This window comes from Bos grunniens, chromosome 1 (assembly GCF_055505025.1).
Source record: "Bos grunniens cultivar Pamir isolate PY7600 chromosome 1, Bosgru_T2T1.0, whole genome shotgun sequence".
Classification (NCBI taxonomy): domain Eukaryota; kingdom Metazoa; phylum Chordata; class Mammalia; order Artiodactyla; family Bovidae; genus Bos; species Bos grunniens.
Genome location: NC_141165.1, coordinates 32,612,824 through 32,638,546, shown reverse-complemented (window position 1 = coordinate 32,638,546; position 25,723 = coordinate 32,612,824). Strand labels below are relative to the sequence as shown.

General features: G+C 37.4%; 1 long non-coding RNA gene across 7 annotated transcripts in view; it reads left to right on the top strand.

The window, feature by feature from the left end:
* The window catches only part of LOC147379244 (uncharacterized), an 81,284-nt gene that overhangs the window by 33,628 nt on the left and 21,933 nt on the right, over positions 1 to 25,723 (top strand). For 3 of the 7 annotated variants that reach the window (XR_015158312.1, XR_015158394.1, XR_015158400.1), the window contains one exon: positions 19,715 to 20,599. The exons of 1 other annotated variant lie outside the window; for it this stretch is intronic. This is a non-coding gene — a long non-coding RNA (uncharacterized LOC147379244). Of the gene's footprint in view, positions 1 to 5,661; positions 5,764 to 19,714; positions 20,600 to 25,723 lie in introns of those variants that run through there. 3 more of the 7 variants (XR_015158298.1, XR_015158392.1, XR_015158318.1) reach the window with 2 other exon arrangements.

Below are 25,723 nucleotides of genomic sequence, written 5' to 3'. Positions count from 1 at the left end.
TGGACTGGAATGGGTGAATTTAACTCAGATGACCATTGTATCTACTACCGTGGACAGGAATCCCTTAGAAGAAATGGAGTAGCCATCATGGTCAACAAAAGAGTCCAAAATGCAGTACTTGGATGCAATCTCAAAAATGACAGAATGATCTCTGTTCATTTCCAAGGCAAACCATTCAATATTACAGTAATCCAAGTCTGTGCCCCAACCAGTAATGCTGAAGAAGTTGAAGTTGAACGGTTGTATGAAGACCTACAAGACCTTTTAGAACTAACACCCAAAAAAGATGTCCTTTTCATTATAAGGGACTGGAATGCAAAAATAGGAAGTCAAGAAACACCTGGAGTAACAGGCAAATTTGGCCTTGGAATACGGAATGAAGCAGGGCAAAGGCTAATGGAGTTTTGCCAAGAGAACACACTGGTCATAGCAAACACCCCCTTCCAACAACACAAGAGAAGACTCTACACATGGACATCACCAGATGGCCAACAGCAAAATCAGATTGATTATATTCTTTGCAGCCAAAGATGGAGAAGCTCTATATAGTCAGCAAAAACAAGACCAGGAGCTGGCTGTGGCTCAGATCATGAACTCCTTATTGACAAATTCAGACTGAAATCGAAGAAAGTAGGGAAAACTACTAGACCATTCAGGTATGACCTAAATCAAATCCCTTATGATTATACAGTGGAAGTGAGAAATAGATTTAAGGGACTATATCTGATAGATAGAGTGCCTGACGAACTATGGACTGAAGTTCGTGACATTGTACAGGAGACAGGGATCAAGACCATCCCCATGGAAAGATCATATAATAGTGCTATACTATTTTTAATTTTTGAAGGAACCTCTATACTGTTTTCCATAGTGGCTGTACCAGTTTACAATCCCTCTAATAGTGCACATGGGTTTCTTTTTCTCTGCATCCTCACCAGCATTTGTTATCTTTTTTGATGATAGTCATTCTAACAGGCCTGACATATTATTTTTGGTTTTGATTTGCATTTCCCTAATAATTAGCGATGTTGAGCACCTTTACATGTACCTGTTGGCCATTTGTAAATCTTCTTTAGAAAAGTGTCTATTCTGATCTGTTGACCATTTTTTATTGAATTATTTGCTTTTTTTCATTGAATTGTATGAGTTTTTAAAGTATTTTGGATATTAGCCCCTTATCAAATATCCAGTTTGCAAATATTTTTCCCCATTCTATAGGCTGTCCTTGCACTTTGTTGATCATTTCTTTTACCACACAGAAGCTTTTTAGTGATGTACCCTCTTATTTATCTTTGATTTTGTTGCTTGTGCTTTAGATACTTCTAAGGTAGTGCAGTGGTAAAGAATCTACCTGCTAATGCAGAAGACACAGGAGACACAGTTTCAATCCCTGGGGTGGGAAAATCCCCTAGAGTAGGAAATGGCAACCCACTCTAATATTATCACCTGGAAAATTCCATGGACAGAGAAGCCTTGTGGGCTGCAATCCATGGGATCGCCAAGGGTCAGACATGACTGAGCACACATGAGCAGGCTTTACATGTCACATCCGAAAAATTTTTGCCAAGGATCTATTTCAAGAATTTTTTTTTTAATGTTTTTTTCTAGAAGTTACATGGATTCTGGTCTTATATTGAAGTCTTTGGTCCATTTTGAGTTAATTTTTGTGAGCTGTAAGAGAGGGGTCTAATTTAGTTCTTTTTACTTGTGAATATCCAATTTTCCCAGCACCTATTATTGAAAAGACTGTCTTCTCCATTGAGTATTCTTGACTCCCTTGTCAAATATTTGTTGCCATATATACACAGATTTATTTCTGGTCTCTCAATTCTGTTCCTCTGATAAGTGTGTCATTTTTATGCCAGTATCATACTATTTTACTTACTTAAGCTTTATAGCATAGCTTGAAATCAGGAAGTGATACCTCCCACTTTATTATTCTTTCTCAGAATAACTTCTGCTGTTTAATACACACCATTAGGAAAATGAAAAGGCAAGCCATACATTGGGATAAAATGTTATTAAATTTCATATGTATATATATGTGTGTGCATATAATTATACATGTGTAATACACATATTTATATTATAAATATATTTTATATAAAACTATAGGTATATACATAATATATAAAATATGAGTAGTCATTGAACGCATGAAAGAATGTTCAGTATCAAAAGTTGTCAGAAAAATACAAACTGAAATGCAAATGAGTTATTACTACACATGTTTTCATATGGCTAAGATTAAAATAACTAGAAATAACAAGAGTTGGTACAGATGTGGAACAACAGAAACTCATACACTGCTGGAGATTGTGACACAGTACAAATTTGGAAAAGTATTTAGCAGTTAAAACAACATCCTGTTGTAGAACACATTTTTGCAAATAAGACAATGTCAATACACAGTCTAAAAATTTATCTTATTCCAAAAATAAAGAAACATTATATAGAAATTCATCCCAGTTAACAATCAGTGCTAGAAGATGATGCAATATTATTTACTTTTTTCTCAGGAAAAGAAAGAACATCAGAAGAATTTAATAAAAAATCGAATTATTATATATATTTAAAGCCAAGAGATAGTTTTCAAGCCTATAAAAATCAGAGGATAAATTATATTAACATTAGAAATAAAGCCACTGAAATCATTAGGAAGAAAATAAGCTTAAAACTAAACCAAAGACAAAACAAAACCTTAGAGTAAACAGTAAAAAGTTAAAATAAGAAAACAAAACAATTTGACAAAACAAAGAACAAACATATCTATCAGATCAATGAATTTAGAAAGAATAAACTCACCTACTGAAAGAAGAATCTCTTACATCAAATCATGGAGCTAAACCCAAATATAAATTGTAGGTTCCAGAGATTAATCTAAAGTCAATCTAATCCAGAAAGGGTGAAAATTAATAGCTGGGCACAGACATACATGTAGATGCCAATACAACAAAAATAGGTGATATTTGTGCATGTTTGTATGTGTTAGTTTTATTTTTTATAGAAATTGTTAGGTGGTAATCAATCCCATTTCTCTTTCCACATAGGAAGACTAAATTTCCTGGCCCAGACTACGGTATGAATACAGTCTTGTGACTGGATTCTAGACAATGTAGTGTGATAGATGAGATACATCCTCTTCCAGGGTTGACAGTAAAATGTTTCATGTGGTCTTCTCACTTTTTCTCTTGGCTAGCTAGCAGCAAAAGATCCAGCATAAAATTCTGAGAGGTTCATAGAAGCTGGCCTGAATTAATTTACTATTTTCTAAATAAAAGTATTTATAGAAGATAGTTTATACTTATTCTTCTAGAAAACATGGTCTTCCACACCAGAAGATAGCATCTTTGGAAGTGATTTCCTAGTTCTGGGGCCTTGATCTGCTTAAATCCCAACTATCAGACATCCTTAAGCTTCACGGGAAAGTAACATTGAAATATTGCTCAGTAGTGTAATATAAAAACAGTTTTTGGTTTTTTTTTTTTAATGGAAGTATAGTTGATTTACAATGTTTCAGGTATATGATGAAGTAAGTCTGTTACACATATATATGTATACATATTACATATACATATATAATTAGAGAAAGAAATGGCAACCCACTCCAGTTTTCTTGCCTGGAGAATCCCATGGACAGAGGCACCTGGTGGGCTACAGTCCATGGGGTTGAAAAGAGTCAGACATGACTGAACAACTAACACACACACACATACATATATAATATATATACTTTTTTCAGATTCTTTTCCATTATATGTTACTACCAAATACTGAATATAGATCCCTGTGACACAGTAGACCATTGTTTATCTATTTTATATGTAATAGTGTGCATCTCTTAATCCCAAATTCCCAATGCATCCCTTCCCCCTGCCATTTCCCCATATGTATAAAAAGCATTTTACTCACCTATTTTCCACCATGTAAAGTTTCTGAATCATCAAAGCCTTCTCCAACTATTAATATTTTCAAGGCAGCCCAACACTTTCATGAGAACGATCTAATCCCCATCATGTCCCTTTGTCTAATTTCTTTTTTTATATTGTGTACTTACTCTTGACATTTGGTTATGATTTTTGGTTCTTCCTGCAGCTTATTTCAGAGAAGGCAATGACACCCCACTCCAGTTCTCCTGCCTGGAAAATCCCATGGATGGAGGAGCCTGGAAGGCTGAAGTCCATGGGGTCGCTAAGAGTCGGACACGACTGAGCGACTTCACTTTCACTTTTCACTTTCATGCACTGGAGAAGGAAATGGCAACCCACTCCAGTGTTCTTGCCTGGAGAATCCCAGGGATGGGGGAGCCTGGTGGGCTGCCGTCTATGGGGTCACACAGAGTCAGACACGACTGAAGTGACTTAGCAGCAGTAGCAGCAGCAGCTTATTTCTGCCTAATTATGATCTTTTACATTAAAAATTAGTTGCTAACTTCTGATTACCACTTTTGTTACTGAATATATCTTTCTTGTTACTATCTCCTGGAACCACTTTTCAAATCTTTTAACCAGACACCATGATTTTCTCTCTCACAAAATGGAATTTCCTGTTTTTTCCTCTTAAAGTTTTAAAGAATTCCTAACTATGACATTTATAGATTTTTTGGTAGATTTTCTGGTGGTTGTAACTAGTGATAAAGTGATGGATTATATCAATGTATTAAATGGGTTTTGAGCAACAAAGTAACACCACATTTTAGATTTCAAAGTCCTATTGAACTGTTCTAAATTCTCAGCCTTAACCAAATCACTGTTGACAAAATGATGGATGTTATACTCCTTTAAAAGTTTCCTTATGGTATTATTTAAAGTTTCCCTGTCCTCCTCCCCCCATCTTTCTGAAGTGTCTGTATTCTTTGGCCCAAATCAAATATTGCTCTAGGAGTTTGGGCAGCATAAATGACCTCTCCTGTCTTTTGACCCTTGGCTTGCATGAAGTTTAAAAGTACATCACTGGATGTTAAATCATCCTCTGTTACTTATAAAGCTGGCTCGTATTCTCCAAGTCTACTTGGCAGTATCTAGAATCTCCTAATGTTGTCTTAAAGTGAAAAACACAAAGCGTGCTTTATTGTGGCGAGCATAAACATTTTTTTTTTCACTTAAGAGTTGTACTACCGGATTCAATTTACCTTCTTGTTCCTTCTTAACTGCTTCAGAAAGATAGGAGACACAACCCCTTAGCCAATAGTTCCTAGAAAATAGTAAATCTTTCTAAAGTGCTGTGCCTTGTTAAATCTAGAAGATTTATTAAAAGTGGCTGTCTCACTTTTCTAAGGCTGCCATAATAAAGTACCATAAACTAGGTGGCTTAAAAAAAATTACCCCAAAAATCTATTGGATCACAGCTCTAGAAGCTAGAAGCCCAAAATCAAGGTGTCTGCAGGGCTATACTCTCTCTGAAACATACAGGGAGATCCCCCCCTTGCCTCCTAGCTTCTGGTAGTTTGCAGCAGTTTTTGGCATTCTTTGGCTTGTCTATTTGTTACTCCCGTTCTCTGTCTTCATGTAGTGTTCTAACTGTGTCTCCTGTTGGAAGCATTCCTCCATTTAAAACTCAGACCTGTAGATTAGAAGATAAGGTTGTAGGTACAGGGAACAAAAATTTTGCTAGTGGATCAATATGAGTAATAATAAATGATGCCACTTCCATATTCTTCAGGAGACTGCTGCTGCTGCTGCTAAGTCGCTTCAGTCGTGTCCAACTCTGTGCAACCCCATAGATGGCAGCCCACGAGGCTCCCCTGTCCCTGGGATTCTCCAGGTAAGAACACTGGAGTGGGTTGCCATTTCCTTCTCCAATGCATGAAAGTAAAAAGTGAAAGTGAAGACGCTCAGTTGTATCCGACTCTTAGCGACCCCATGGACTGCAGCCTTCCAGGCTCCTCCGTCCATGGGATTTTCCAGGCAAGAGTACTGGAGTGGGGTGCCATTGCCTTCTCCATTCAGGAGACTGTTTATGTCTAAATCAGCATCCAATACATGGTATTGTTTCTTCCATAGACAGTATTCATAGGTCCAGGTATCTGGGGTATAAATGGGAATGAATCCTATTGCTATTTAATACAACTATTTCCATACTCTAAAAGCTGAACAATAATAGCTTTTTTGATGATGAATTAAAATTAACTTCCTTTAAAAAGCTTTTAGTAATATATTTCAGAAAAAAACATCTGCTTCATTGGCTACACTAAAGTCTTTGACTGTTGTGAATCACAACAAATTGTGGAAAACTCCTGAAGTGATGGGAGTACCAGACCACCTTACCTGTCTCCTGAGAAATCTATATGCAAGTCAAGAAGCAACAGTTAGAACCGAACATGGAACAATGGACTGGTTCAAAATTGGGAAAGGAGTACATCAAGGCTGTATATTGTCACCCTGCTTATTTAACTTCTATGCAGAGTACATCATGAGAAATGCCAGGCTGGATAAATCGCAAGCTGGAATCAAGATTGGTGGGAGAAATAGCAGCACTGCAGATATGCAGATGATACCATTCCTGTGGCAAAAAGTGAAGAGGAACTAAAGAGACTCTTGATGAGGTTGAGAGAGGAGAGTGAAAACCTGGCTTGAAACTCAACATTCAAAAAACAAAGACTATGGCACCCAGTCCCATCACTTCATGGCAAATAGAAATTGGAAACAGTGACAGATTTTATTTTCCTGGGCTCTGAAACCACTGCAGACAGTGACTGCAGCCATGATATTAAAAGACACTTGCTCCTTGGAAGGAAAGCTATGACAAACCTAGATAGCATATTGAAAAGCAGAGACATCACTTTGCCAATAAAGGTCCATAGAGCCAAAGCTGTGGTTTTTCCAGTAGTCATGAATGGATGTGAGATGAAGAAGGCTGAGCACTGGAAGAATTGATGCTTTTGAACTGCAGTGCCAGAGAAGACTCTTGAGAGTCCCTTGAACTGCAAGGAGATCAAACCAGTCAATCCTAAAGGAAATCAACCTTGAATATTCATTGGTAAGGACTGTTGCTGGAGCTGAAGCTTCAGTACTTTGGCCACCTGATGCGAACAGCTGATTCATTGGAAAAGATCCTGATGACAGGAAAGATTGAAGGCAAAAGGAGAAAAGGGTGGCAGAGGATAAGATGGTTAGATAGCATCACTGACTCAATGGACATGAATATGAGCAAGTCTGGGAGATAGAGGAGGACAGAGGAACCTGGCATACTACAATCCACGGGGCCTCAAAGAGTCAGACACTACTTAACAACTTAACAACAACAATAATCACTAATGTAAACACATATAATACTTATACTGTAAATTTTGAAGGAGAGCTGAGTTCCAGTCTATCGTGTGCCTTATCTGAATTCTTTATAGTTTTCTTTACCCATCTATCAGTGGTTACTCCTTAATTTCACCATCTCAAATACCTCATTTATCCTTATCAAGGATAGAGGGCAGAAAAAGATAAACTCAGTCACCTTAACAACTCAAGGAAAAGAAATAAACTAATACCATCAGAAAAGCAAGTTTAAAAAAGTAAAAATTTTAGACTTTTAATTTTTGAGTTTAAAATACTTTGTGACTAATTTATCATAACAAGGTTATCATCATTGCCATCTGCCTTGAGTTCTTAAGTACTAGATATATATGATATCTGCTAATAGACAAGAAAGTGGACAATAGTCCATGATTTATTTATAATTTCTTTCATGTACAATTTTATATTTATAAAATATTTTTACATACACTATTTCATTTAATCAAAAGACTTTAGAAATAGATTTAGAAGTAGGCTTCTTCAAATGTGAAAACAAAGTTCGCAGGCAGCTAAACAACTTGTATTCAGTCATATAACTAGTTTATTGGCAAATATGAAACTCATAATCCTTTCTTTTCTAATATAACTCAGCTTTCTAATAACTTAGCTAACTGAATATTCCCTAGTAAATATTATAATACAGATTAGTTGATGTATTACAATTCTCATTTTAACCTATCAAAAAATAATGCTACTTATATGAAATTCTTTCTAAAATATATAATTGTATAAAACATCTAATTTTTGTGTATAATTTACTTACTATTTAAAGATACTTCTGGATTGTTTGAATATTAAAATATATGAAAAAACAATTTTAAGAAAAAAGGTAGTTACAGCTGAAAATTATCACTTCTTAGTCATCAGAAAGTTTTTTTAGTCATACTCTAAAATGGCCTCATGCATCATCCAATATAATTTGCACAATTACTCTTGTGTTCATCCCAGGGAAATTTAAAAAGTTGCAGGGGCAACGTTTCCTTTTATACATATTTTCTGTAGTAAAAGATTACAAGTCATCAGGTTCCAGTGTAGTTGAGAAGGTCAAGGTATAACTCCTAAAGAAAGTAGGAAAGGAAATGACCAAACCACTTTGTTTAAAAACAGTTAAACTTGAGAGGAAAAAAAGTACCCTTCCATGTACTAGTGATGATCTCATTTATATCTGCAGCCTTGATTGTTCTTCTAAGCTCCAAATACACATATATGCCATTATTACCTATCCATTGGGATGACCTTTAAGTGCCTTAAACTTAACCTGGTCTTAACAGAACTCTTGTGTCAGTCTTTTAGCCCCATCTTAGTAGATGGCTAAAATCTCAGACATTCTTATTTCCTCTTTCCTTTACTCCTTACATCCAACCTATCTGCAAGAGCCGTTTGATTACTTTCAAAATACATACTGCATCCAACTATGTCCTGAAACCTCTACAGCTACCACCCTGGTCTAAGTCACCATCATAGTCTCCTAAATGTCTGCCTACTTCTACCAGACCATTATCCTACCATCCAGTCTCTACATGGAAGCCACGGTGATATTGTTCCAATGTAAATTAGACTGTGAATGTTGCCCCACAGCCCAGAATATGGCCCAGTATCTTTACCTTGGCCTAAGGACCTACATACCCTTGTCTAGTCCCATCTTATATCACTCACCCCACTACCATTGCTCCAGTCACACTCTCCTTCCAACTCTTCCTAAAAATACACCAAGTTTGCTCTGGCTTCAGGGCCTTCCTATTGGAGAAGGAAATGGCAACCCACTCCAGTATTCTTGCCTGGAGAATCCCAGGGTTGGGGGAGCCTGGTGGGCTGCTGTCTATGGGGTTGCACAGAGTTGGACACGACTGAAGTGACTTAGCAGCAGCAGGGCCTTCCTACATGCTATTTCTTTTACCAATCACTGGATATCTTTGCAGATTCAGTCCTTCATCTCATAAAATGTCCCAGGGGAAGGTTTTCATGATTGCTCTATCTATAATGCTATCCTTTTCCACTACTTAATATTTTTTTGATTCTTTGTCTCTTTTTCTTCATAGAAAGTATTTATTTTTTGTTTTCATATTGTCTGTCCTCCTGCAAGAAAAGCTTTGTCTTTTTCATGACTCCATCCCATGCCTTGTACAATGCCCAGTGCTTAGGCAGAAATAAATATTTTTGAATGAATGCAGAGATGTATTTATTTAAATATTCATAGTTTTATAATCAAGGCAAATAGTTTAATAGAAAAACACATAATACTTTCTTTAAAAGTTATCTTGCTTTGGAAAAATCTCAATTAGTTAAAATTGAATGCAGTTTGCACGTATGAAGAGAGTTGATATGCTGAGTGAATCAAGCATTAATGGGCACACCTGGTGGCAGATGTAGGTGTTGCAAAAATGAAGACTAAGAAACAGTTTGTCTCCATCTATAGCAGTGATTCTCAACCTTGGCCATACATTAGAATCAGCTGGGGAGGTGACAAAAATTTAATATCCAGGTCATACCCCAGAACAGGTAATTCAAAATCTTAGATGGTTGTATCCAGGGCTCTATTAACATATTTGAAAAAGCTCCCCCGCTGATTACAATGACAACTACAAATGAGAACCACTGATGTATAAGTTAGGGGATGTTTGCAAAACTATTCCTCATGTTGACAATAGTATAGAAAGTACTCAAATATTTATTAGATGAATTTATGAGTGAGTGAATGAATGAATGCTGCTGCTGCTGCTAAGTTGCATCAGTCGTGTCTGACTCTGTGTGATCCCATATATGGCAGCCCACCAGGCTCCTCTGTCCCTGGGATTCTCCAGGCAAGAATACTGGAGTGGGTCGCCATTTCCTTCTCCAATGCAAGAAAGTGAAAAGTGAAAGTGAAGTCGCTCAGTCATGTCCAACTCTTCGGGACCCCATGGACTATAGCCCACCAGGCACCTCTGTCCATGTCCATGGGATTTTCCAGGCAAGAGTACTGGAGTGGGTTGCCATTGCCTTCTCCAGAATGAATAAATGGGTGAATGTAAAGGGTGTTGATAGTCAACTGAATTCTTGAAAATCATTCAAAGCTAGATTTAGCAAATAAAAGTACAGGATTCCCATTTACTTATAAGATTTAAATAAACAGAAGCTTTTTTCAGTAATCCATGTCCCAAATATTGTAGGGGGCATACTTATACTAAAAAATTTATTATATGCCTGAAATTGAAGTTTAATTGGCATCCTGTATTTTATGTTGCAACCTATCTACTGATTAGGGAACAGTTAAGGTTCTCTTGTAAAAATCAGCATGTTATTAAAATATTTAAAACAATTCACTGTTAAAGTGGTAATTTAATCTCTTCTATCATCAGCTATAAAAAGCTCCCATAAAACAGTCTATTATCCTTAAGAATAAATTTAATTTTGCATTTTAAGCTATTAGTAATCATAAAAATTAGGTGAGTTATTGTGCATTATAGATTTTCCAAACGAAGTTAGAATTTAAATTCTTCAGTATCTATTTTTTGGAGAAGGCAATGGCACCCCACTCCAGTACTCTTGCCTAGAAAATCCCATGGACGGAGGGGCTTGGTAGGCTACAGTCCATGGGGTCCTGAAGAGTCGGACACGACTGAGAGACTTCACTTTCATTTTTCACTTCATGCACTGGAGAAGGAAATGGCAACCCACTCCAGTATTCTTGCCTGGAGAATCCCAGGGACAGAGGAGCCTGGTGGGCTGCTATCTCTGGGGTCACACAGAGTTGGACACAACTGATGCGACTTAGCAGCAGCAGCAGCAGTATCTATTTTTAAGCTATCAAATCTTGTACCAAGAGTAAGAAAAGCAAAATTCAGACTGTTTTTAAGGCCTATGAAGTACATTCTCAGCTTGACTTCTGAATAAGTGGCTGCATTAGGGTGCTGTGTCTTGAGTTCTCCACAGGTCCCTAAAGTGGAGAAAGACAGGAATCCTTCAGGGTCTAGACCTTTATTTCTCTCTAGCTATTTTCTGCTAGGGGGCGACAGAGGATGAGATGGTTGGATGGCTGTACCAACTCAATGGAATGGAGTTTGAGCAGACTCCGGGAGATAGTGAAGGACAGGGAAGCCTGGCGTTTTGCAGTCCATGGGGTAGCAGGACACAACTGAACAACGATTTTCTGCTCATTATACTGACCAGCTAAAACTAAGATTAAATAATAGTAAGGAACAATACTTGACTTTAATTCTAATTGAAACAAATAAGTTGAATACTTGGTCATGCAAGCAGAAGTATCAAAGGCACTGTCTTTTTCTTAAAGGATCCAGGAAAGTTCCAATTCTTTGTAAATGGCTGATAAACACCTTTCACCACCAGGCGGCATACTCATTTGTTCAGAAATTCTCCAGTGAGTGAGTAACCCAAAAAAAGGATCGAATTCGAGGTTAAACACAAGTGGAAAAAATGGAATGATGAAAAGACAAAACTGAAGAAGCTGTTCACATTTCTAACGTTTTCTGTCCCCAGCTGAAGTGCAGAGTATGGAACGGTTTCTTTGCAGAATTTGCAGGAAATAGCTTGTTGAAAGTTGGTAGATGAAAATTTTGATTTTATTGGAGCACTTTAACTGTTTGAAGACATCTTCTTCAAAACTTGTCCAAATGTTGCAATAAAAGCCAAACTTTTGAAGCAGTTTTTTTGTTGTTGGTTATATGCCATTTCTTTGCAGAAATTCAAACCATCCTTAAATCTGATGATGGATTAAAAACAAACAAAAAAAGTAGGAGGGGAGAAGGTCTATTCAGATAGGAGTTTTAATCCCTAGTCTGAGACTGTTTCTGTTCAGTCCAGTTCAATCGCTCAGTCATGTCCGACTCTTTGCAACCTCGTGAATTGCAGCACTCCAGGCCTCCATGTCCATCACCAACTCCCGGGGTCACCCAAACTCATGTGCATCGAGTTGGTGATGCCATACAGCCATCTCATCCTCTGTCATCCCCTCTCCTCCTGCCCCCAATCCCTCCCAGCTTCAGGGTCTTTTCCAATGAGTCAACTCTTCCCATGAGGTGGCCAAAGTATTGGAGTTTCAGCCTCAGCATCAGTCCTTCCAATGAACACCCAGGATTGGTCTCTTTAGGATGGACTGGTTAGATCTCCTTGCAATCCAAGAGACTCGTAAGAGTCTTCTCCAGCACCACAGTTCAAAAGCATCAATTCTTCGGCACTCAGCTTTCTTCACAGTCCAACTCTCACATCCATACATGACCACTGGAAAAACCATAACTTTGACTAGATGGACCTTTGTTGGCAAAGTAATATCTCTGCTTTTCAATATGCTATCTAGGTTGGTCATAACTTTCCTTCCAAGGAGTAAGTGTCTTTTAATTTCATGGCTGCAATGACCATCTGCAGTGATTTTGGAGCCCCCAAAAATAAAGTCTGACACTGTTTCCACTGTTTCCCCATCTATTTCCCATGAAGTGATGGGACCAGATGCCATGATCTTCATTTTCTGAATGTTGAGCTTTAAGCCAACTTTTTCACTCTCCTCTTTCACTTTCATCAAGAGGCTTTTTAGTTCCTCTTCGCTTTCTGCCATAAGGGTGGTGTCATCTGCATATCTGAGGTTATTGATATTTCTCCTGGCAATCTTGATTCCAGCTTGTGCTTCTTCCAGTCCAGCATTTCTCATGATGTACTCTGCATATAAATTCAATAAGCAGGGTGACAATATACAGCCTTGACATACTCCTTTTCCTATTTGGAACCAGTCTGTTGTTTCATGTTCAGTTCTAACTCTTGCTTCCTGACCTGCATATAGGTTTCTCAAGAGGCAGGTCAGGTGGTCTGGTATTCCCATCTCTTTCAGAATTTTCCACAGTTTATTGTGATCCACACAGTCAAAGGCTTTGGCATAGTCAGTAAACAGAAATAGAGATGTTTTTCTGGAACTCTCTTGCTTTTTCCATGATCCAGCGGATGTTGGCAATTTGATCTCTGGTTCCTCTGCCTTTCCTAAAACCAGCTTGAACATCTGGAAGTTCACGATTCACATATTGCTGAAGCCTGCCTTGGAGAATTTTGAACATTACTTTACTAGCGTGTGAGATGAGTGCAATTGTGCGGTAGTTTGAGCATTCTTTGGTATTGCCTTTCTTTGGGATTGGAATGAAATCTGCCCTTTTCCAGTCCTGTGGCCACTGCTGAGTTTTCCAAATTTGCTGGCATATTGAGTGCAGCACTTTCACAGCATCATCTTTCAGGATTTGAAATATCTCAACTGGAATTCCATTAGCTTTGTTCATAGTGATGCTTTCTAAGGCCCACTTGACTTCACATTCCAGGATGTCTGGCTCTAGGTGAGTGATCACACCATCGTGATTATCTGGGTCGTGAGGATCTTTTTTGTACAGTTCTTCTGTGTATTCTTGCCACCTCTTCTGAATATCTTCTGCTTCTGTTAGGTCCATACCATTTCTGTCCTTTATTGAGCCCATCTTTGCATGAAATGTTCCCTTGGTATCTCTAACTTTCTTGAAGAGACCTCTAGTCTTTCCCATTTTGTTGTTTTCCTCTATTTCTTTGCATTGATTGCTAACGAAGGCTTTCTTATCTCTACTTGCTATTCTTTGGAACTCTGCATTCAGATGCTTATATCGTTCCTTTTCTCCTTTGCTTTTCGCTTCTCTTCCTTTCACAGCTATTTGTAAGGCCTCCTCAGACAGTCATTTTGCTTTTTTTGCATTTCTTTTCCACGGGGATGGTCTTGCTCCCTGTCTCCTGTACAATGTCACAAACCTCAGTCCATAGTTCATCAGGTACTTTGTCTATCAGATCTAATCCCTTAAATCTATTTCTCACTTTCACTGTATAATCATAAGGGATTTGATTTAGGTCATATCTGAATGCTCTAGTGGTTTTCCCTACTTTCTTCAATTTCAGTCTCAATTTGGCAATAAGGTGTTCATGATCTGAGCCCCAGTCAGCTCCCAGTCTTGTTTTTGATGACTGTATAGAGCTTCTCCATCTTTGGTTGCAAAGAATATAATCAGTCTGATTTCGATGTTGACCGAGACTGTTTAGGCAAGGGCAAAGCCAGGCAAGCTACATATTTTCTGCATATCGCTCTGACTGACATTTAGAAGTGAGGATACAAAAACCAGGAACTCAAATTGATTTTTTCTGGCATAGAGTGCATATGTCACTATGCTTTTTCACAAACATTACTGCACCTTTCTTTCTTAGAACTTGGATATGATATAATTGCAGACTTTGTCACTTTTCGGCAACACACATTATTTAAGATATCTACTGCAAATGTGAATGCAACTTTGGAATACAAAATTTCAGATTCTGTTCTATAGAAAGATTGCTGTAGGAAAGTGGATTCAGATGTGGAGTGCTTGGCTCTATTTTAACTTTTAGAAGTTGTCCTCATATTTACTTTGCAATTCAGTATAAAGGTTCAGTTCAGTTCAGTCACTCAGTCGTGTCCGACTCTTTGCGACCCCATGAATCACAGCACGCCAGGCCTCCCCGTCCATCACCAACTCTCAGAGTTCACTCAAACTCATGTCCATCGAGTCAGTGATGCCATCCAGCCAATTTATCCTCTGTCGTCCCTTTCTCCTCCTGCCCCCAATCCCTCCCAGCATTAGGGTCTTTTCCAATGAGTCAACTCTTCGCATGAGGTGGCCAAAGTATTGGAGTTTCAGCCTCAGCATCAGTCCTTCCAATGAACACCCAGGGCTGATCTCCTTTAGGACAGACTGGTTGGATCTCCTTGCAGTCCAAGGGACTCTCAAGAGTCTTCTCCAACACCACTTTTCAAAAGCATCAATTCTTTGGCACTCAGCTTTCTTCACAGTCCAACTCTCACATCCATATATGACCACCGGAAAAACCATAGCCTTGACTAGACAGACCTTTGTTAGCAAAATAATATCTCTGCTTTTCAATATGCTATCTAGGTTGGTCATAACTTTCCTTCCAAGGAGTAAGTGTCTTTTAATTTCATGGCTGCAATGACCATCTGCAGTGATTTTGGAGCCCAAAATAATAAAGTCTGACACTGTTTCCACTGTTTACCCATCCATTTCCCATGAAGTGATGGGACCAGATGCCATGATCTTCGTTTTCTGAATGTTGAGCTTTAAGACAACTTTTTCACTGTCTTTCACTTTCATCAAGAAGCTTTTTAGTTCCTCTTCACTTTCTGCCATAAGGGTGCAAAGTGAAGTACAAAGGTAGATGCTCTCAATTCAAAAGGTTATACATGAAACTGTTAGATTCCCTAATTACATTTGTGAAGTTTCTAACATATGCATATTTTTAGTGTATTAATTTTTTATTTTCTTAAACTAATGTCCATGGTAATGATACTAGTAATAGCTACTTTTTGCTGAGGTAGTATAGTAAAGGTTAAAGTCAATGGCCCTGGGAAGTAGTGGGGGGTTCTTCCTAGTCTCTGACCCCAGCTCCGCCTCTTATAAAGTGTGTAACTTTGCAAACAATTTAAACTGGCCTGCCACGCTTCTCTTCATTGGATTCTTTAGGCAAGAGTACTGGAGTGGGTTGTCATGCCCTCCCCCAGGGGATCTTCCCCACCCAGCGATTGAATTCATGTCTCCTGCACTCCAGGCAAATTCTTTACCTGTGAGCCACTAGGTAAGCCCCTCTGAACCTTAAGAGAAGACAATGTCAAGTCTCCAGGCAGTAAATGTTTGGTAACTACCATTCTCAGGGTAGAATTTGAAAATTAGAAGTTAATACTTCAGTTAACTCATCTCTGAATGACATATAATAATAGTACTTACTTTTATGGCATTTGTAAGGATTACATGATGTAAAGTATATGACATACTAAGTTGAGTGACCTGCACATAGTAAGTCAATAAATGGGAGCCACTGTTTTATTGTTATTATTATTCTTTTTCAGGCACCGTATATACTATTTCATCAATAAAATTTTTATCCTCATTTTTTTAAGTAGAAACTTAGGCCCTAACAGCCTAAAAGGAATTTGAGCCAGCAATAAAACCTCAGTCTGGCTCCAAAGCCCCAGACCCTTTAATGACAATGTATTTGGCTCTAACCGGTAGCAATTCTGACATCAAAAGAGCTGACACTGAGCAACCAAGGAACAAGTTTTATTTCAGTTTAATTGTTCAGAGAAGGGAAATTTCTCATACCTTTTGCTGATATTCTACTACATAGTTACTGAAAAATACATTGTTTAAGTTTTGAGGCCTTTTAAAAAACTCATGATGATATCTTCTATCATTCAGACAATGAGATTATAGAGAATCCATGATCGAATAAAAAAGACAATATCATATTCTTTAAATACTCCAAAGTCTCTGGCAGATTTATAGACTTCATACTTCTTGGTGCATTTTAAGAAAACAAGAAAGCCGATATGAAGTATTTTGTACAAAAATGTTACATGAAATTATTATTTTTACCTATAATGCTTAATTTTTACTGCTAGTGTTTACAAAATGCACCTGGCTAAATATAAATGAGCCAATCAGTTGGTGTTCCAGATGTCTTGGGAAATATCCAGATGTTTTGATCTTAAAAAAGGATATTTTCAAAACAAACATTTTATTTTCCCACTTTTCAGCTGCATATGCTAGCCTAGCTATTACACAGGCTTAACTATAATTTACTTTTTAGTATGAAATAACCTGAATCTTTTCACAGAGAAAATCTGATTTTAAGAATATAAACTTAAAGTCACTTTGGAAACATTTTTGAAAATTTGAAAAGTAAAAGGACTATCTATACCAGGGATTGGTAAACCTTTTCTATCAAAGGCCAGATAGTAAATATTTTAGGCTTTCCCAGCCTAAAGTCTCTCCTGAAAATACTTAATGCTGCCTTTGTAGAGTTGGTGTGCATGGTTGGATTCCAATAAAGCTTTGTTTGCCAAAGCAGGCAACAGTATGCTGTATTTGTCTGGCCTAGGTCTACACACTCTGAAGATACTAGATGTATTCTGTTTTGGGTAATACATAAACATCTGTCAACATAAATTAGGGAGAAGAAATTTCAAAATGGCAGCCTCTGTCACTGTTTAGTTGGCCCTGAAGGTGTGTTGATTATTCTTTGTGGGCCCTCACTTCCTTGTTCTCCATTCTCTGTCCCTGGGGAGGCTGACCTTAACAGACTACATCATCACTGGACATTTGGGTAACACCAGTAAGGAGATAAGAAGCTAGAAGGAGGGAGAAATTCTTCCAACTCTGGAGTGTCTCACACAGACACAGATAAGTCACTGCCTACCAAACCTGGACTGCTCTGTTCCGAGTGAAATCCAAACAGTGCACAGGTCTTTCCCCTCTTCTCCAAACACAAGTGTCTTGCTTCTATATATATTCTCTCAGGACAACTTCCTGCTGATTCTGAGAAAATAGCTGATACATCTGCTATGGCTTGAGTAACCCTGGGAATGGGTGGGTGGTGGATTTTTTATTAGAGGACTCCAAGTGTCTTTCCTGAACACTTGGTCAGTAAAGAGGCTGCCGGCAATGTGGGAGACCTGGGTTTGATCCCTGGGTCGGGAAGATCCCCTGGAGAAGGAAATGGCAACCCACTCCAGTATTCTTGCCTGGAGAATCCCATGAACAGTGGAGCCTGGTGGGCTACAGTCCATGGGGTCACAAAGAGTTGGACACAAATAAATTACTAACTTTCACTTTCAAGAAATACCTTAAAAAGTAAATAAGGAAGGAATTTATAAAGATAATACCAAAAGCTACCCCATGGAAAATGAGAGTAAAAGAACCATTATGGAAATTCCTACCATAGAAAAAACTCATTATTCATAAGTTCAACCTTGATACTGGCAATGGACCAAGATTTAAAGCCACAGGTTTGTTATATTACCTCACCAAATGCCATTAGGGCTTAACAAGTGGTGTTGTGTTTATTCATGCTTGATACCACATTTACTACTATTCTAGAAATATTTTAAATTACTCTCAGTTGTCAGGTGTTATACTGCCCATGATATAATTGTGAGATGGTGAAGTAGAACTAAAGCAGTGATTTTTTTCATGCCATCTTAATGACAATTAGAGAGATTACTAGCTTGAATAGCTATGTGTCTACAAAGGATCGGTTGTTGAAAAAAAAATCCCTTTAAAACTCTTTTAATGTGTCGTTTGTACTTTAATATACCCCGAAGTCCAGTTCTTGGAACACTAATCATGTGAATCTCAGTAAAAGAGTCATACTACGTGTGGGAGGTGCTTTCCTCGTGGTTCAGGTGATAAAGAATCTACCTGCAATGTAGGAGATCTGAGTTCAACCCTTGGGTTGGGAATATCCCCTGCAGAAATGAGTCATATTTTAACCTGCTCCTAAAGGATCACAATGCACAGAAGCAGATTAAAGCCACTGGGAAGTACTGCAATAACTAACCAGCTTAACTTCCTGCATTAAATTTTTCCCAAGTTTACTTAATCATGAAATTTTATTTTGAACATGATTTATTAACACTCCGTGGAACTTATTTTAAGAAGTGCTGGTAAAAGTATTAAAATATTTGGTTTCAATCACTAGGAAAATTGCTACTATCAAGTGAACTTGATTATTTTTGGCATCTATCTGTTGATATGAATATTTAAAATTCTTACCTTTGGCCAGATTTATAAGGAAAAATTAAAAAGGGTTTTCCCCAAATAATATGGTAAATAACTTTTGCCTACCTCGAACTGTTAGACCTGCTGAGATCAAGTCACCAGTAGTGCTTGAAAATAAGTACTTCCTGCCTAAAACCAACATTTGACTCAAGTATTACCTCCACTTGGAAGCATTCCTGGCCCATGATCCAATTGCTTGCTCCCTCCTTTACATTTCCCTTACCATAATATTTAATCATTGTATGTGTTTATAGCCAGTGGTTTACTTATATAACTCCACTCCCATGGATTATAAAATCCTTGAGGGCAAAGACTATAATTAGTCATCTTTGTTCCTAATATCTAACACAGTACTTGATTTTTAGTAGATATTTAATAAAGTGAGTTTCTTTGACAATTCTACAAGGTTTGAAGCTTCTACAGAAATAATTTGCATTCTCACTAGATACTGAAGCAGTCATGTACCAGAATTGGTGTATACCAATTCATGACAGCAGATGGTCAAAATTGGAGAAATTTTGCCAGCCAGTTGATTTCACATTAGTATCTTGATATCAGGCCATGGTGAAAATATTTACAGGATAGAAATTGGCAAAAGCTGCAAATAAAGGCTTTTTTTATTTTCCTGGACAGCCAGTTGCTAAATATTTACCAGCACACCACTATATATGATATATTTTTATAATGTTTTGTTAAATGGTAATAATGATAAAATAAATTTTAAATGTTTTTTGATAGTAATATTTTTAAAATGAGCTGTTCTATCTCCTCATTTAGATTGTAAATTCTCTGGGGAAAGTGCCATTACTTTCTTTTCCTTTATTGCCCCAGTGCCTAGGAACTTACTGCTGCTGCTGCTGCTGCTAAGTCACTTCAGTCGTGTCTGACTCTGTGCAACCCCAGAGACGGCAGCCCACCAGGCTCCCCCGTCCCTGGGATTCTCCAGGCAAGAACATTGGAGTGGGTTGCCATTTCCTTCTCCAGTGCATGAAAGTGAAAAGTAAAAGTGAAGTTACTCAGTCGTGCCCAACTCCTAGCAACCCTATGGACTGCAGCCTACCAGGCTCCTCCACCCGTGGGATTTTCCAGGCAAGAGTACTGGAGTGGGGTGCCATTGCCTTCTACTAGCACTGAATAAATAACTGTATGTGGAGGGGTTTATGTCCTAAGATTTTGTGTTTTGAGTAAACTGGCGTAGGGGAGGACAGGATTAAGAGTGAATAAAAAAAAAATGAAATGTTTTGAGTTGATCCTAACACTGAATTTTGTGTTTAAAATTTTGGGTGTAGCATATATTATTTTTCTCTTCTAATTTTAGATTTATTCTCAAAATCTAAATATATTGAAAGCATTATATTAAAACCAGTGACATAATCATAGCCACAGGATTATAATCTTAGGGATGTAGGATTTTATGGTGTTTGGACTACAGACAAAAACATATTTTAACTGCCACAAAACTGCAGCAAAATTAGCTGGAGTTGCAGAATTTCCTTAGATTTCCATTAAAAAAGAAAAAAAAAGAAAACTTACCTTAAAAGACTATTACTTTCCAGGGATATTAATCAACCTCATGAATTAATTTACTGTGTAGAATGTGATGAGAATTTCAATATAAGTTTTTGACCGTGTGTGAAGAAAATGCTGCCTCCAAAATGTACCATGTAGTACTCATGCTTATGCTGTTACAAATAAAATAAATTTTTGAAACCAAAAGCATCTACATCTAGGATTTCACCTAAGCAAAATATGTATTTTTAAAATATTTTAAATTAAGGTATCTTTTACATGCAGTAAAATACACAAATCTTAAAGGGAAAGCTTGATGACCTTTTACAAACATATAAACCTCTGTAACCATCACCAGATCAAGGTATAGACATTTCTACCCTGCCAGAAATTTCTCTTCTGCTCCTTTCCTGTTGTTACCCATCCTTCTCATATTATCATTCTGATTTCTACCACCATATATTAATCTTGCCTGTTAAAGACATTTTTTTTGTCTATTTTTGTTGTTGTTAACAAATATATAAAATGGAATGATTGCTGTTTGGGGACTAGTTTGAGGCAAAGGAATATAAAACAGACTGCTGCTGCTGCTAAGTCACTTCAGTCGTGTCTGACTCTGTGCGACCCCAGAGACGGCAGCCCACCTGGCTCCGCCGTCCCTGGGATTCTCCAGGCAGGAACACTGGAGTGGGTTGCTATTTCCTTCTCCAATGCATTCAAGTGAAAAGTGAAAGTGAAGTTGCTCAGTCGTGTCCAACTCTTTGCGACCCCATGGACTGCAGCCTACCAGGTTCCTCCGTCCATGGGATTTTCCAGGCAAGAGTACTGGAGTGGGTTGCCATTGCCTTCTCCAATAAAACAGACTAGTGATTATATATTTGATAATAATAATAGCGATAAAATATCACTTTCAGGCATCTAGCAATGATTTCTTAAAGTGATTTTTAAAAATATCTTCCAACACTTTAGGAACACCTCAGGACTTGTTAGTTATTATGATATTATTTACTCTTTGCCTAGAGTTCACTTGAACAGCATAGCTGTTCTGCATGAAGAACTTTTTAATAAAAAGAAACTTTATATTCTCTGAGTTCATTGTTAGCGGACCAAGAGACCAAATTAGAAAGATACTTTTGTCAAGATATTTAGAATCTAATGTCTGTAGAACTTACACACCTTTCACCATTGATCACTGTTTGCTTTATTAGGCTTTCTCTCCTAAGTAGTATGTTTAAGGCCAGCCTAGGATTGAATCTGGATCTCCACAACACTTCCCTATGGTTAGCTCAGTCTAGTCAAAGAAAATGAATGATGTTTCCTTTGACAGTGGGCCACAGGGCTGTAGCCACCAAGCCACGTGCTCTTGCTCAAGTGGAACATTGTATTCCCTGAACAGATGGTTTCTGGGAAAAGCCCGAAGGGTATGATTTTTTGTAATGTATCTGCACAGGCAAGATGGACTTCAGAGTCTGGAAGGATAATAATTATACTTTGTATGGTCTAGGGTTTTTTTGCTTTCCAAGTTGCTTTTGAGAAGGGACAGAATGTGAATGGAATAAGTTCCTCAAGACAGCATTCTGATGGAGCTGCTTTCCTGACCTGCTCTCCAACTCGGAAAACCACAATTCTGTCTGTAATTGTCATCTGGGGTCTGGGCTAGAGGTGGACTATACCCTCTGTAACTTTAATCCCTTCATCAAATATTCCATACTGCCTATTGCTGTTGGCAATCAGCATCCTACCCAACCATTCCCCTAGTAGAGTGTAACAAAAGCCTCATGAAAGAAAGAAATGATAATGATATCTGTTTCTTCCCTCTAATTATTTTTAATTATTAATCTATCCAAGAGACTCCTGTTTTCCTTCACAGATATTTGATTTAGCCTAGTCCCCCAATATCCAAAGATAAAATTGAAGCTAAAAAATTTAACCTGAAATTTTGCTTAAATATGATTTCCCTTTTGTCCTAATTATTCTTTCCAAACTTAATTTAAATGAATTCAATAAAGCAAATTCTTCTTGAGTTCTACTGTGTTCCTGGCACTATCCAAGTCCTGGGGAAGTCACAACAGATAAGAAGTTCACAATTTATTAGGCAGAGGTTCTCAGAGAGGTAGGAGTTACCAAGAAGGATCAGACCTGGGGATATTTTTCCTTTTTTTTTTTTTTTAATTCACAGTGAATGAGAATTTTGAGAGTCACATGTAATGAATATAGTGGTGTGACTTTCTCTCCAGCCTGCATTTTTCTTTTCTTAAAAACCTACCTGAATCTTTATTTTGGTAGAGACAACTACAATACCCCATACACCCCCGGCTCGAGGGAGAGGCATGAAGTTCAGGTTCAAAGTAGATTTTATATTCTCTTGCTTGAATTTCAGTGATTGGCTGATGATTGTATCACCATGGGAGAGCCATGCTCAGTTTTAGGCTAGTGCATAGAAGATGGAGACCTAGAAAGGAATGACTCCTTGATCAAAACAATCTTGAAGCCCACAGAAACCCTAGACTTTCTAGTTACATTAATCAATACATCCCTTTTATTTTTAAATTTGTTCTTAGAGTAAAGCCACTATAATAAAGAGACTAAAAAAAAAGAAAAAAAACACAAAAATTTGTTGCTAAAATAGGATGGTAGTTTATTTCTTTCTTGTGTTATATTTTGATTTCACCACCTAAGGCTGACGAAGCAGTTCTGTTCCATGAGGCTATTTAAGGACCAGGAAAGAACTCCCCATCTATTCCTTTGCTATCACTAGCATTACATTATTTTGGTGGGGGGATAGCTGAAGCTGGGTCACTGCCATGTCTATACCCCACCCTATATGAAGAGGTGAAGGAGAAGCTGGAGAAACATATCCCCAGTGTTTTTAAGGCCAAAGCCTAGAAATGGCAAACATTATTTCTATTCACGTATTATTGGGCTAAATTTAATCACATGGCCCTACCAAACTGCGAAGCAGACTGGGCAATGTAGTCTCTAGCTGCCTGCCTAACTAGAACTTGATTACTAACAAAGAAGGGGGAAATAGATTTAGGAGACAACTAGCAGTATGTCACACAATTTACTTTTAATTTTCTGTTATTACATCAAAAGTTCTGAGATATCATGGACTTCCCTGGCAGTACAGTGGATAGGAATCCACCTGCCAATACACATGGGTTCAATCCCTGATCTGGGAAGATCCCACATGTCATGGGGTCACTAAGCCTGTGTGCCGCAACCACTGAGCCCTCACAGTAGAGCCCACAAGCCACAGCTACTGAAGCCTGTGTGCCTAGAGCCCGTGCTCCACAATTGAAGCCACCACAATGAGAAACCCGCACACTGCAGTGAAGAAGAGGTCCTGCTCATCACTCTACAGTCCATGTGCAACAATAAAGATTCAGTGGAGCCAAAAATAAATACATTCATTTTTGAAAAGTTCTGAGACATCATTATCATAGCATGAAAAATTCATGTTAACATTTTTATGTAATGAAGTAAATATTATAGAAACATAAAAGGCAAAGCATTCCCCCCCCTTCGATCTTGCCTTAAGGATAAAAATTACAATATGAAACTATTTTTAAGGCACACTTAAGCTATTAGAAGGTTCTTGGGGATGTCCAATAATTTTTATTTGATCCATTGTCTCACAATTTCCTCTAACCTGGTCCATTATCTGCTTTCATTCAGTCTTTTGCTTTATTTCAAAGTACAGAGTCCAAAATGGTCTTTTATTGAATATTTTGAGTTGTCTTGCTCAGCACATACAACACTAAAATTTTTTTGCATTAATCATTGCTTTTATTTGTTCAAATAAGGGTACAGGAAAAGTTAATGGAATTTATAGAAAGGTGCATCAACCAACCAAAACTTGTCAATATTTTTTACGCTCTGGGCCATCTATGTATAAGGGGCTCATTTTAGTCATATAACTTCACTTTAAAATTTCAATAGTGGAATGTTTTAGTTAAAACCTGAGGAAACAATATTACAATTTTACTTGAAAAACATTTACTTCCTTTTAAAAAATGGCAGCATCCAAAGGTTTAAAGTGGACTTTATTTTTTAAGTTTATATATTTTTTAGAGTACTTTAGATTTACAGAAAATTTGAGAGGAAAGTACAGAGTTCCCATATACCCCTTGCTCCCACAAGTGCATGGCCTCCGTCTTTATCAATATCCCCCACCAAAGTGGTATATATGCTACAGTTGATTAATCTGCGTTTGACACATCATAGGCACCCAAAGTCCATGGTTTATATTAGGATTCACTCTTGGTGTTGTACATTCTGTGGGTTTCAGCATATGTGTAATGACGAGTATCTACTATTACAATATCATACAGAATAGTTCCACTGCCCTAAAAATCCTTTAAGCTCCTCTTGTTCATCTCTACCAACCTCCTGCTACTGGCAGCCAGTGATCTTTTTACTGTCTACATAATTTTGCCTTTTCCAGAATGTCATATAACTGGCATCATACAGTATGCGAGCCCTTTTCAAGCTTCTTTCACGTAGTAACGTGAATTTCAGTTTCCTTGAAATCAGGAGATCTCAAATATAGCATCCTTCTTCTTTAATAGTCCAGCTAAAAGTTTTCATATTAAGTAACTTTTGTTTTCCCATTTAAAATATTCTGATTCCACATTAGATCTAAAGTAAGACTGTTAAAAGCTTTGGTTATTGATTACTGAAGTTTCCCAAGTAGCCTGTTTTTACCCTATTGACCTCCAATATTTTGTTTTCATAACTAGTATCAAAAATTTATTTTCCTACTAATGGGATTTCCCATGTAACATCACTTCTTTCCCTTTTCAAATCCTATGGTTTGTAGATACAAACATACACATATATTTATTTACAAATATGTATACGTTTTGAAATTTTAAGATTTTCGTATATTTAAAAGTGACAAGATGTTTTCTTTTACCCAACACCTCTTTAACAATTAGGTCTATGGCTATTACCTTTTTTAGTCATCTTCTGAAAAGTTCTTTTTAAAAAGAATTATTAGTGTACCAATAAGATGAATTATGGCAATAAGCAATACTTATATTATTTGTTAAAGAAAAATTTAATAAAGAATCATAATTATAAATCAATCTTTTATTTGTTTAACACATACCATTTAATGATTGTATTGTATATTGTACTGGCATGTCACTAAATTTAATTCATATTGATTAACATAAAGGTAAAGAAGTAGAACTATAAAAGAAAATATTTATATTCTTTGTCTGAATTCCAGGTTGAGACATCCATTGCATGTCATGTATTATTTAAGTTTCCAATCTGAAATCATAACATAACATAATTTTATGTCTGGGAAATTGCGGAGGTTTG